The 9,705-nt window shown below is 41.8% G+C and overlaps 1 long non-coding RNA gene across 1 annotated transcript; it reads right to left on the bottom strand.

Moving 5' to 3' along the window:
- LOC110401606 lies at positions 2,812–9,676 on the bottom strand. Its single transcript, XR_002440462.1, has 4 exons — positions 9,646–9,676; positions 7,061–7,102; positions 6,931–6,973; positions 2,812–4,851 (listed from the first exon to the last, which is right to left on the bottom strand). It is a non-coding gene; the product is annotated as an uncharacterized LOC110401606 (long non-coding RNA).

Raw genomic sequence — 9,705 nt, 5'->3', positions numbered from 1 at the left:
TCATAAAATGAGTTTTGTTCAATATTCCAGAAGGGATATGAGAATTAAATTTATACAATTTAACAAATTCCTGCAGGAAAGCCATTCTCATCTAAGATAGTCGATGGATGAATCTTCTAATTTACAATAATATGCAGATGGCATACCCCTTACCGAGCAATGCACAGATAAGGAAGCTTCCCAAATGAATCAGAAAAAGACTGTGAAGAGACTTGGGTGGAAATAGATCTGGCAAGTCTGAGTTTGTGAGTCCTCCTGGAAAGCAGTTAAAAGCTTTTTACTCTAATTCTATCTATACCAAACAATTATACTTTCTTTTACCTAGTTCTATGCAAACCGCCCAATATGCTGAACACCCCTCACGTCTCCTAAGCCCGAACATACACGCAATATATCAATGGCTTCTAGGGGTTATGGGTGGCAGATGGAGGTTTAGAATCACTGCCACGCGGACACAAATCCACAAATCTTCCTTGTTTCTGGTAAACAATGTATTTTAAAAGAAGCATCTACTTTTGAGAAACAATGTTTCTGCCACGTTTCCAGTGCTGGAAGAGAGCCAAATGCAGCCTTCCCTGCTCACTGTTTGCCTTTTGCATGCCGTTATTACAAAAATAAATTTGTTTTTCATTAAATTATTTTTAACAGAATTGTGTGGTTATGAATAATATCAACATTCTGAGAAATTACATCCATATCTTAGCCACAGAGCAGCTACGGAGACAGAAGCAAAATGCTGCATCTAACCCCCGTACCTCAGTCTTGACAAGAAGTCTATTTCTCAGCCTCTTTTCATTTATATTTTTTCTTTTTACAATACCAAAACAAACTTATTGCAAAGTGTTACTTGTGTGTTTACATGAATAATAAAAAACAAAACTTCTCTGTAAAGAATGCTCCGTAGGATCAGGGCCTAAACAATTATGAAGTAGATGTGCTCAAAGAATTTGAATGTTTGCACTGAGATATAATCAGGATATGATTACATTATTGGGAGAGAGGGAAATAAAACAGCAGTAAAGCTGAAGGACATATTTACGGCTTGATTTAGTCAATTGGCATTTAATATCACCAATATACTTCATTTCAGTAAAGTAACTCTTATATGACCTTTCCTTTGATCTCTGGATAAACGGGAGTGCTATGGGCAAACAGAGAAGGCTGTCAATGCCTGTTGGCTAGGAATACTTTTAATATCAAAATTAAACCCTGTACTTTATGGCAAATTCAGTTCATAATGAAAACAGACTTGTCGTTAAATATGGAAGAGTACTAGTCCCCAGCTGCTAAGTCAGAAAAATCTAGGTGGTAAAAATTTACTCATTTTAAGACAAATTAATTTTGTAACATTCAACTCATTTAAAATAAACTGCGTTAAGCCTACAAATAGCATTTGACACACAAACAAACCCTGCATTGTGCAAAAATGCATGATGAATAAATGCCACCAGTAGAGCACAGGGAAAGTGTCTCCCCTTCCACCCCAGCATTGTATCAATCCCTTCTGCATCTCTGATGTGCTACAAACAGGCACGTGTACCTACTGCAGTCAGCTGGGATTCCATTTAAATAGCTGGACTGTAATTTCAGGTTGCTCTTTGGTAGCTGTGTGCTAGCTTTGGTGAGCGAACCCAGGCCCACAGTTTTAGATTCATAAATTCTGGCCTGTTCATGAAGCTCTGGAAGAAGTTGAACGATAAGGGCCGCCTGTATCAAGTAGCTTCATCTCTGGCATCACATTAACCCAAAGAGGTTTGTCTTATGAAAAGTACGACGTTCTTAAATATTGGTATTTCTAATATATGTAAGTACTGTTCTTAAATGATAACATTTGCCAAGAACATCACTTCCAACTGTATTTCAACCAGCTACACCTGTTTTCCCAGTTTCTCACCAGGGGAAAGCCAGCAGGTGCGCAACATCATAGCAACACCTACGCCTGCAGGTATCTCTCAGCTCAGGAGACAGCACCTTTGAGGATTAGAGCATTAAAAGCTACATTCAAGCAGTAACTACAGCTGTTATTTCTTTCTTCTCTCAGTTTTCCAATAATACCGTCATGGGTACAAACATCTGAAGTATCCGACTGAAATGTGTCTGATTTTCCAGTAAAAACCAAAGGCAAAAGGCTTTCTTTTAAAAATCACTTTTACTCTGTTCATTGTACTTCATGAAACACTTGCGTGAAGAGGCTGCAACCTACCTGAAGTACTGCAGAGCAGAGTCTCACCTGGTGCTGAGTGGAAGCAGCCTGCCTAAAATCAGTATCAAGTCCCCCTAACTTGAGTGAGCGTTGGTCCTACAGATGAGAAACCTAAAAAAAAAAAACAAACTTAAAATGTTCTCCCCAGCTGTCACTATCACCACATCAAAAAGGCCTCTGGAATCAGTATTATTCATGTAGTCTGCATTGCAAAGGTTTAATGTTACACCCCAGATATTTTCCCACTTATTAACTGGATTTTTGAAGAGTAAGGTAATAGCTGAATCATTTACTCTGCCTAAATTAGCTTGAATGCCTTGTATGCCAGCATAGTCATCATTAGCTCTTCCTGAAGAAAGATTTTTCAGTGCGTAGACATAAAGAGATGGGTATGTATTTGTCAGGCAGCCATGGAACCATCCGCAAACAAGCAAGATTAGCTCCTGTCATAACTTCAGGAAGACCCTTTGGGTACAATTTCAGTACATTCTCACTAAAATTGGACCACTTGTGCTTTTCTTCTTCTAGGGTGCTGAATATTTCCTTGCATCGAGTGAGTACATAAGTATGCTTCAATTCCTAAACATTTGCCACCCCTCAGAGATTGGGAAGAGCCCCGTTACCTAACCCACCTCACTCATTCTTTCAGGCAGCCTGTCCAGATGAATTCAGATTCAGTCTGAGAAAAAAAATGCATCACAGCAAGCAGGGCCTGAGGTGACAGTGACTTAGATATGTCGTGGCAGTCTTCTTCCAGTGGAAGTGTTCATGTGTAACACATCAGCTACAGACAAAAAATTTCACATTTCACCCCTGTGCCTTGTGAATCAAGAGCAACTCCGACTCCTCTAAGATACCTATCTGCATTGTAGATTTATGTCCTGACCCACCGTTGCCGAATAAGTGCATTATTTCAGGCGTGCTCACCATTCCTAGGGAAGCAGGTGAATGGCAGCTCCAGCAGCCGCCCAGCAGTCACCTGGGATATGGGCAGGACTTCTCTGCACAGGGCGGGTGAGAAAAATACGTGACCTAATCCTAGGCAGGTCTGCTTTCCAGGCAGTTTGCCCCATTGTCCTCGGCCAGCTGTCTGACCGGCCAACTGCCTTTTTGGGTCAATTAGAGGTGGATTGCTCTTCTGAGGCAATTGCACGCTTACAATGTGCAGACTCTTTTTATAACCTGTAGTAATCCCTCTATTCAGATCAGAGAGGTTTTAATATAACCTTTTCCAGCTGTTCTGGTGGTTGCTCCCAACCTGCCTGTGCCACACTTCACCTGCATTGTGTCTGTGTTGGGCTGACCTGGCTTATTCGCATACAGGTCCATCATTTGTTTGTTCCATTTGATAGCCTGTCTCTGTGTTTTTTCTATTGAAAAGTTCAAGTTGAATTTGTCTATGTACCTTGCCAGGAAACTTAAGACCAGCAGAAGCAAGTAGTCCTGTCAAATAAGGGCATCGTATGAGAGTAAGCATTCAATATCAGCCCAACCCAACAATAGTGAGGCTAAAAGACAAAACGCATCAAAGCCTCAGACAGAAAATGACACCTTCTCATGCTGCATTTCATCTTTTTAGTTCAAAATGTTAAGCACAAGAGTGACATGTTTCACTGCCCACTGGGAAAGCCGCTGCGCTCATCTCAGTCAGAACAACGCAGCCTTGACCTTCATGCCATAATAGTGAGCTAAAGTTCTTGAAAAGAGGCATTGTTTCAAAAGCAAGCTGTTTTTTCAAGGGTGAGAAATGCCTATTAAGGACTAGGTTGAAACCCCTGAGGTCAGATTACATTTGACATGTGACATCTAAACTTCTTTATGTGAAAAGGGAATTTAGAAAGCTCTCACTCTATGCTACTCAGCTGTGCTTTGAACAGATCCAGTGTAAGTCTGTACTAAAGGGAAGTTCACGGGAATGCTTTAGGTATGGCTTTAGATATCCTTTCTATTTATCTAAATATTTATCATGTGATACCTGCTTCTCTCCTCAGGGCCCACAGAAAACAGTTTTTTTGTCTTGAATAGGTATGGTGTTACGTATGCAGTAGATAAGGCACCACCACTAACATTAGCAGCACCGGAGGAAACAATTACAAGAGATGAAAAACCTTGCAGTTCATCATACAGTCGCATGTCACTGAAACAAAACCATACACAAGACGCACAGGAATTTTTGCATCCTTCACAGTACAGAGCATAATCATAAGCTTATAAAGCGCCAGCACCCCTAAGTAATTGCCATAATAGTGACGGTGTGACATGAAGAGCCGCAGTGTCACTGCCACAAGTGAGATTCTGGAGGCATCATTTGGACAGAGGAACACAGCAGTAAGAGCTTGCCTGCAACTTCACACAGCCCGACTTCTCAGATCTTGTGAAGTGCTCCACTTTTAGTAATTTCTGCATGCAGCTTCCTTCACGGGGAAAAAAAAAAATGGTATAAAAGAGTGCAACAATTAGCAACACGTGAAAAGGGAAAAAATTTGACTTGCATCTTCAACAATCATTTTACAGTCTCCGCAGTAATTGGGATCCTTGAGCTCCATCTGCTGGTATGTGCAGCCTGCAGCAGCTTGCCAGGCTCCCCCCCGGCACACAGCACGGGATCACACCGAGTTTTGGAAAACTCCGTCATGTTTTGACATTACCTGTACACAAATAAATGTTATTTGACAAACACTTTCAGCTTTGCTCTATCATCTATTCAAATTTAAGCACTGTCTTTTTCTAGAAAGAAAACAAGGGGGAAAATTATTTTCTCTCTTTCCCCATAATACTGGATTGAGAGAGAACTATAGGAAGATATATAAGCACTGTTTCCTACAGGATACTTAAGGGGAAACAGATGGCTGCTATTATGGCTTTATGGAGGTCTTACCTAAAATGCTTATACTCATCTGCTATGTTACAGTTTGATTCTCTGTTATAAATACATATATTTATCTTTGTAAAGGACTGTACAGATCGTAAGCTAGAGGAGACCGTAAAAGCTAGGTAGCTGCTTCACCAGGAAAGAAACCACATCAGAATCAGAAGGCACAATGACACTGGAACTTGTGGGAACTAAAGCACCCGTCGCTTATAACAGCTAAAATCATGCAGCAACTCAGCAGAGGGAGCTAACAGCCTTGCTTTAGGGGTACCTACTCTGCCAGCCCAGCAGCCTGCCCGCTCAACATGCACATCGCTACCACGGGGCATCCAAAGGGAAAACCTGAGCCCCCAGCTCATGGAGCGGTTTCCTCCTGCCATCCATCCGTTCCTTTGTTTCCCACCCTTCGTAACGCTGAGTTTGAAAGCTAAGCTGCATGACCTCAGTTAAATCAATCAGCCTTCAATGCACTTACACAGGTACTCTTGGGGGAACAATTTGATCGGCCAGTCATTTAATTACAGGCTACCGAATTAATAATGCAGGAGAACTTAACTCAAAATGAGAAGGAGGGACAGGTGGAAAGAGGTGATGTAATCAACAAAATTATTCCTAAGGTAGACGTGTGGTATTCGGGAGCAGTAAAATGCCATAAATGCAGAATGGTTTGCAGATATCTTTCCCATCTCTAGCCAGGGAGCTAGAGCTCTCGCCAGTGTGATGCAACACAGCACTACCAGGCTGGGAAGAGCTACAGATACGATGCAAGAGCTACGAACACTTAGTGAAGCTGTCACCTCAAGAGAGCTCCGCTGTGATTTCCTTGTCCAGCAGACTCCTGCCAGCCAGCATCTGCAGAGGTTTTTGAGGTGTATATATAAGATCAGAAAAGAAAGATGAAGGCGTTCATTTCTCTTGAATGGTAGGGAAAATTACTTCTGGGAAGCCTTTATGAACTTCATTCCCTGGAGATAATCCATCCTGTCTGTAATAACTTGGAGATAACCACCATCTCTGGCTAGGTGAGGTTAAGCACCCACATCAGCACAACTTTGCATGCTGTAAGGCAACAAGAGGTGTGCACCAGGGCATGGTGCGCTGCCCCACACCCTTCACACAGTAATACTTCCTGATGGCATTGTTTCTCACTGCTGACATATTTGTAAGTACATCACAAACATGAACAGGAGCTGTCTTACCAGCGTTCCCAAAGCCCTCAGAGAACACAGTGAAGATGAAAGAGGAGTGTCCAGCATTTACTTATAACATTAAAAAAACATCAGCGTGTTAAGTCATAACCCAAAGCCCATCTGTATGTGCTAATATGTTGCACTGCAGCTGCCTGAGGTACTTACAGTTATGTGCAATTATGAGCAGCGCTGAGTTTGAGTGGGAGGTCAGGATGAATTCTGAATTGAATTTCACTTCATCTAAGCTTTATATTGTTTGAGGCTGTGTGTGTGTGTGTGTGTGTGTGTGTGTGTGTGTGTGTGTGTGTGTGTGTGTGTGTGTGTGTGTGTTTTAATATAGTAGAATGAAATATCCTGTAAGACTTTGCTTAAATTCTGTAATATACAGAACAACTCAGATAGCAGGGGAAGCTCTTTACTCAGAGAGTGGCGAGGTGCTGGAACAGGCTGAGAATGCCCCATCCCTGGAGGTGCTGAAGGCCAGGTTGGATGGCCCTGGGCAATCTGAGCTTGTACTTGATCTAGCAGTTGGTAACCCTGCCTGTGGCAGGGCGTTGGAACTTGGCGGTCCTTGAGGTCCCTTCCAGCCCAAGCCATTCTATCATTCTATGAACACTTCTGCATTGTCAGATGGTTATATAGCTATTGTCTCATTCTATCGGTACCTTCGTGGCTCGAGATGAAGGGTGCTCTCCATTTGCTGTTCAGCTGCAAGAGAGAAGCACTTAGCCCAGCAGTCTGCACATTCTGAAGCGTTGCACCACAAAATACACAGCACGGGCATAAACCACTTACCTGGCTTAAACTGTTTTAATGCTGTTGTGAGAAATATTAGAACTGCAAAAACAGCAAAAAGGTAATTATTTGTAGAATCAACTTGTAAGTTACAGTATGATCCAGAAATCACTGCATAAAATCTCCCACCACTCTGCCTCTTTATCTTTCCTAATACAACACAGTTGGTAATGAAAGTTTTACTTCCAGCATCTAAAGATAGCACTGTTCCGCTGCTTTTTCCTGGTTGCTCTACACCGACATTTGCTAGGTCCAGTATAAAACCAGGTTAAGCTCTGTGAGTTTCCACAGAAGTAATTCAGTGCTTGAAACACTGTTAGAAAGCTGTGTTTGTCCTCTCTTCCAGGAAAGGGGCTCAGCCCAGTGCAGATAGCGACCACAACAGGTCTGTCTATCTGCAGGACCAAGCCTCACCCCGCCTCAGGGGTATGGTGCAAGTATTAGGCCTGGTTTGAATATTTCATGCTTTCAACTGTATGTTTCCTACAAGGGGTCACAAATTCCCCATTTACCCCGTATCTGCACTACGTGAAGAATCCCAGGAATTTTGCTGTACAAAATGAAATAGCACCAACACAGTTTCTCAGAGGAGATTATGAAGAAATAACGGGCACTACTGAGTTCATAAGAGGTGCGAGAACAACTCCTGCTCTTACTAACTTCATCAGAAGGAAGAGCAGGCTGATAAGCAAACAAGGTAAAATATTCAAGCATGCTTCATTTTCTGTCCTATGTCAGTGTATAAAAATGAGTACTTCTTTAAATCTAAACTGAATACATGACTGTTAGTGAGAAACATTGTCAGTGAGTCACTAGAGCATGGCAAGCAACGTTCACCACAAGCAACCACAAGTAAAGGAGTGTCAGAGTACAGCACAGATCATCTAGGAACGTAACATCTACGTTATGCCTAAATACCAAAGTGACATCTTTATCTCTCCACTAGAAACCTGAATTCCATCACTGATATTCACTGCAAACGTACTAAGCGCTGCCTCAGCATCAGACTGTCTCTGGAACACTTCTGCACAGACAGAATTGTCCGAGGCACTGCAGCCAGGATCCAGGCTAGCACCTTGCAGACCAATCCGCAGCACAACCATAAGCCAGCACTGCTGCTTCCACAGAACCATTAACCATCTGGAACACTCTCTAAGGGTAGTAACATACTCCCTGACCTTCAGACACTACCTGCTCAATTTGCTCTGGGAAAAACACTTGCATGTCTCATCTCCTTGCTTATCTACTGCAAATCTATACCATGAGACAGAATTTACAGGGAAGCATGTTATAATTACATCCTATACAGGAAGAAGTTTTAGAAAAATACCCATCAAGAACCTCATTTTCAGGAACTAGGAACCCAAACAAAGCAAGTAGAGCCAGGTGTCTGACGACAGATCTGAACATTGTAATCTCCACTGTAAGTACTCCCACTGCAGCAGACACTGCTCACAACAAAGCCATCCAAATTCCCACCTTCCAATATATCACAGTACAAACCTTATCCAGTTCACTAAATGCTCTCATGAAAACACACAGAACTACACACTAAAATGGACTTTCTAAACGTTTAGTAGTCAGGAACAGACAGTAGGGTAGCATTTCTCAAAAGCAATCGCTCTGCCTCTCATTTCTTGCACCCAAACTACAACATAGCTCCAAAAGACATGCATCTTCCTCAGCCCACAGCTACAGCCAATTTTATTTCTGCTCTCATTTCCTCAACCTATTTTTATTTTTCCTCTCACTGACATCTAAAGTTCAGAGAAAATCAAGTAGCATCTAGTTTTGAAGTCTATTCCCTGTATTTCAAACTTGAAGGAACTATGCACTCCGAAATTTGTCTACTTTTTCCCATTTATATAAAGTTTAAAAGTTAGCTCTGTCTTAATTTTCTTCAGAGCAGCACAGATGTGACCCCTGCAGTGGAAGAGAGATTCCTCAAGCCTGCAGGCCTCCAGGTCAGCAAGTTGCTGCTGATGGTTTTATATTCCCATAAGCCAAGCAAGGAGGAACCAATCAGCTTGGAAAACACTTGCAATGTCTGACTGACATTTTTGCCAATAGAATATTAATTTTTTTAAATTATTTTTATGATTTCTTCTGATTAAGTACACTTGAATAGTCTTCTCATCTCACTAGTCAGTGTTGTGTTCCCTGGAACATTAACATACATTTAAGCTCCAAGCTTTTTTTTTTTTTTTTTTTTTTGCTACTTTTTAATAGTGACTCTCACTAACTTGTACTAATTAAAAAAGCTAATAGGCAAAATACCTACTTGGTACAAAAAAATTCAACACAAATGAGGTCTGCTTTCCAGTGTTAGCGTAACTGGTTTCATAATCACTCTGCTTTGTTATTACTAGTTACCATCAATGTAGCTAGTAAGTCTTAAATCTTATATAACCCGTACATTAGTTGAAAGCAGAAGTAATCAGAGCAAAAATTTCAGATTGATGTGCGTAACGTGATGGAAAGCGCAGCACTGACAGCAGAGCAGCAAGGTCCTAGGCTGCAACAAGCAAGAATTTGCCCAAATACAGCAGTCATGGGCACAGAAATGAAGGAAAGAAGCTGCTTACCTTCAAAAGCCTCAGGTACACAGGGGCCTCCAGCAAGATACCTATGCCTCCACTGCCAAC

The sequence above is a fragment of the Numida meleagris genome, chromosome 6 (genome assembly GCF_002078875.1).
Source record: "Numida meleagris isolate 19003 breed g44 Domestic line chromosome 6, NumMel1.0, whole genome shotgun sequence".
In the NCBI taxonomy this organism is placed as follows: domain Eukaryota; kingdom Metazoa; phylum Chordata; class Aves; order Galliformes; family Numididae; genus Numida; species Numida meleagris.
The sequence above is the reverse complement of the archived record's forward strand: the minus strand, read 5'-3'. Positions and strand labels throughout refer to the sequence as shown.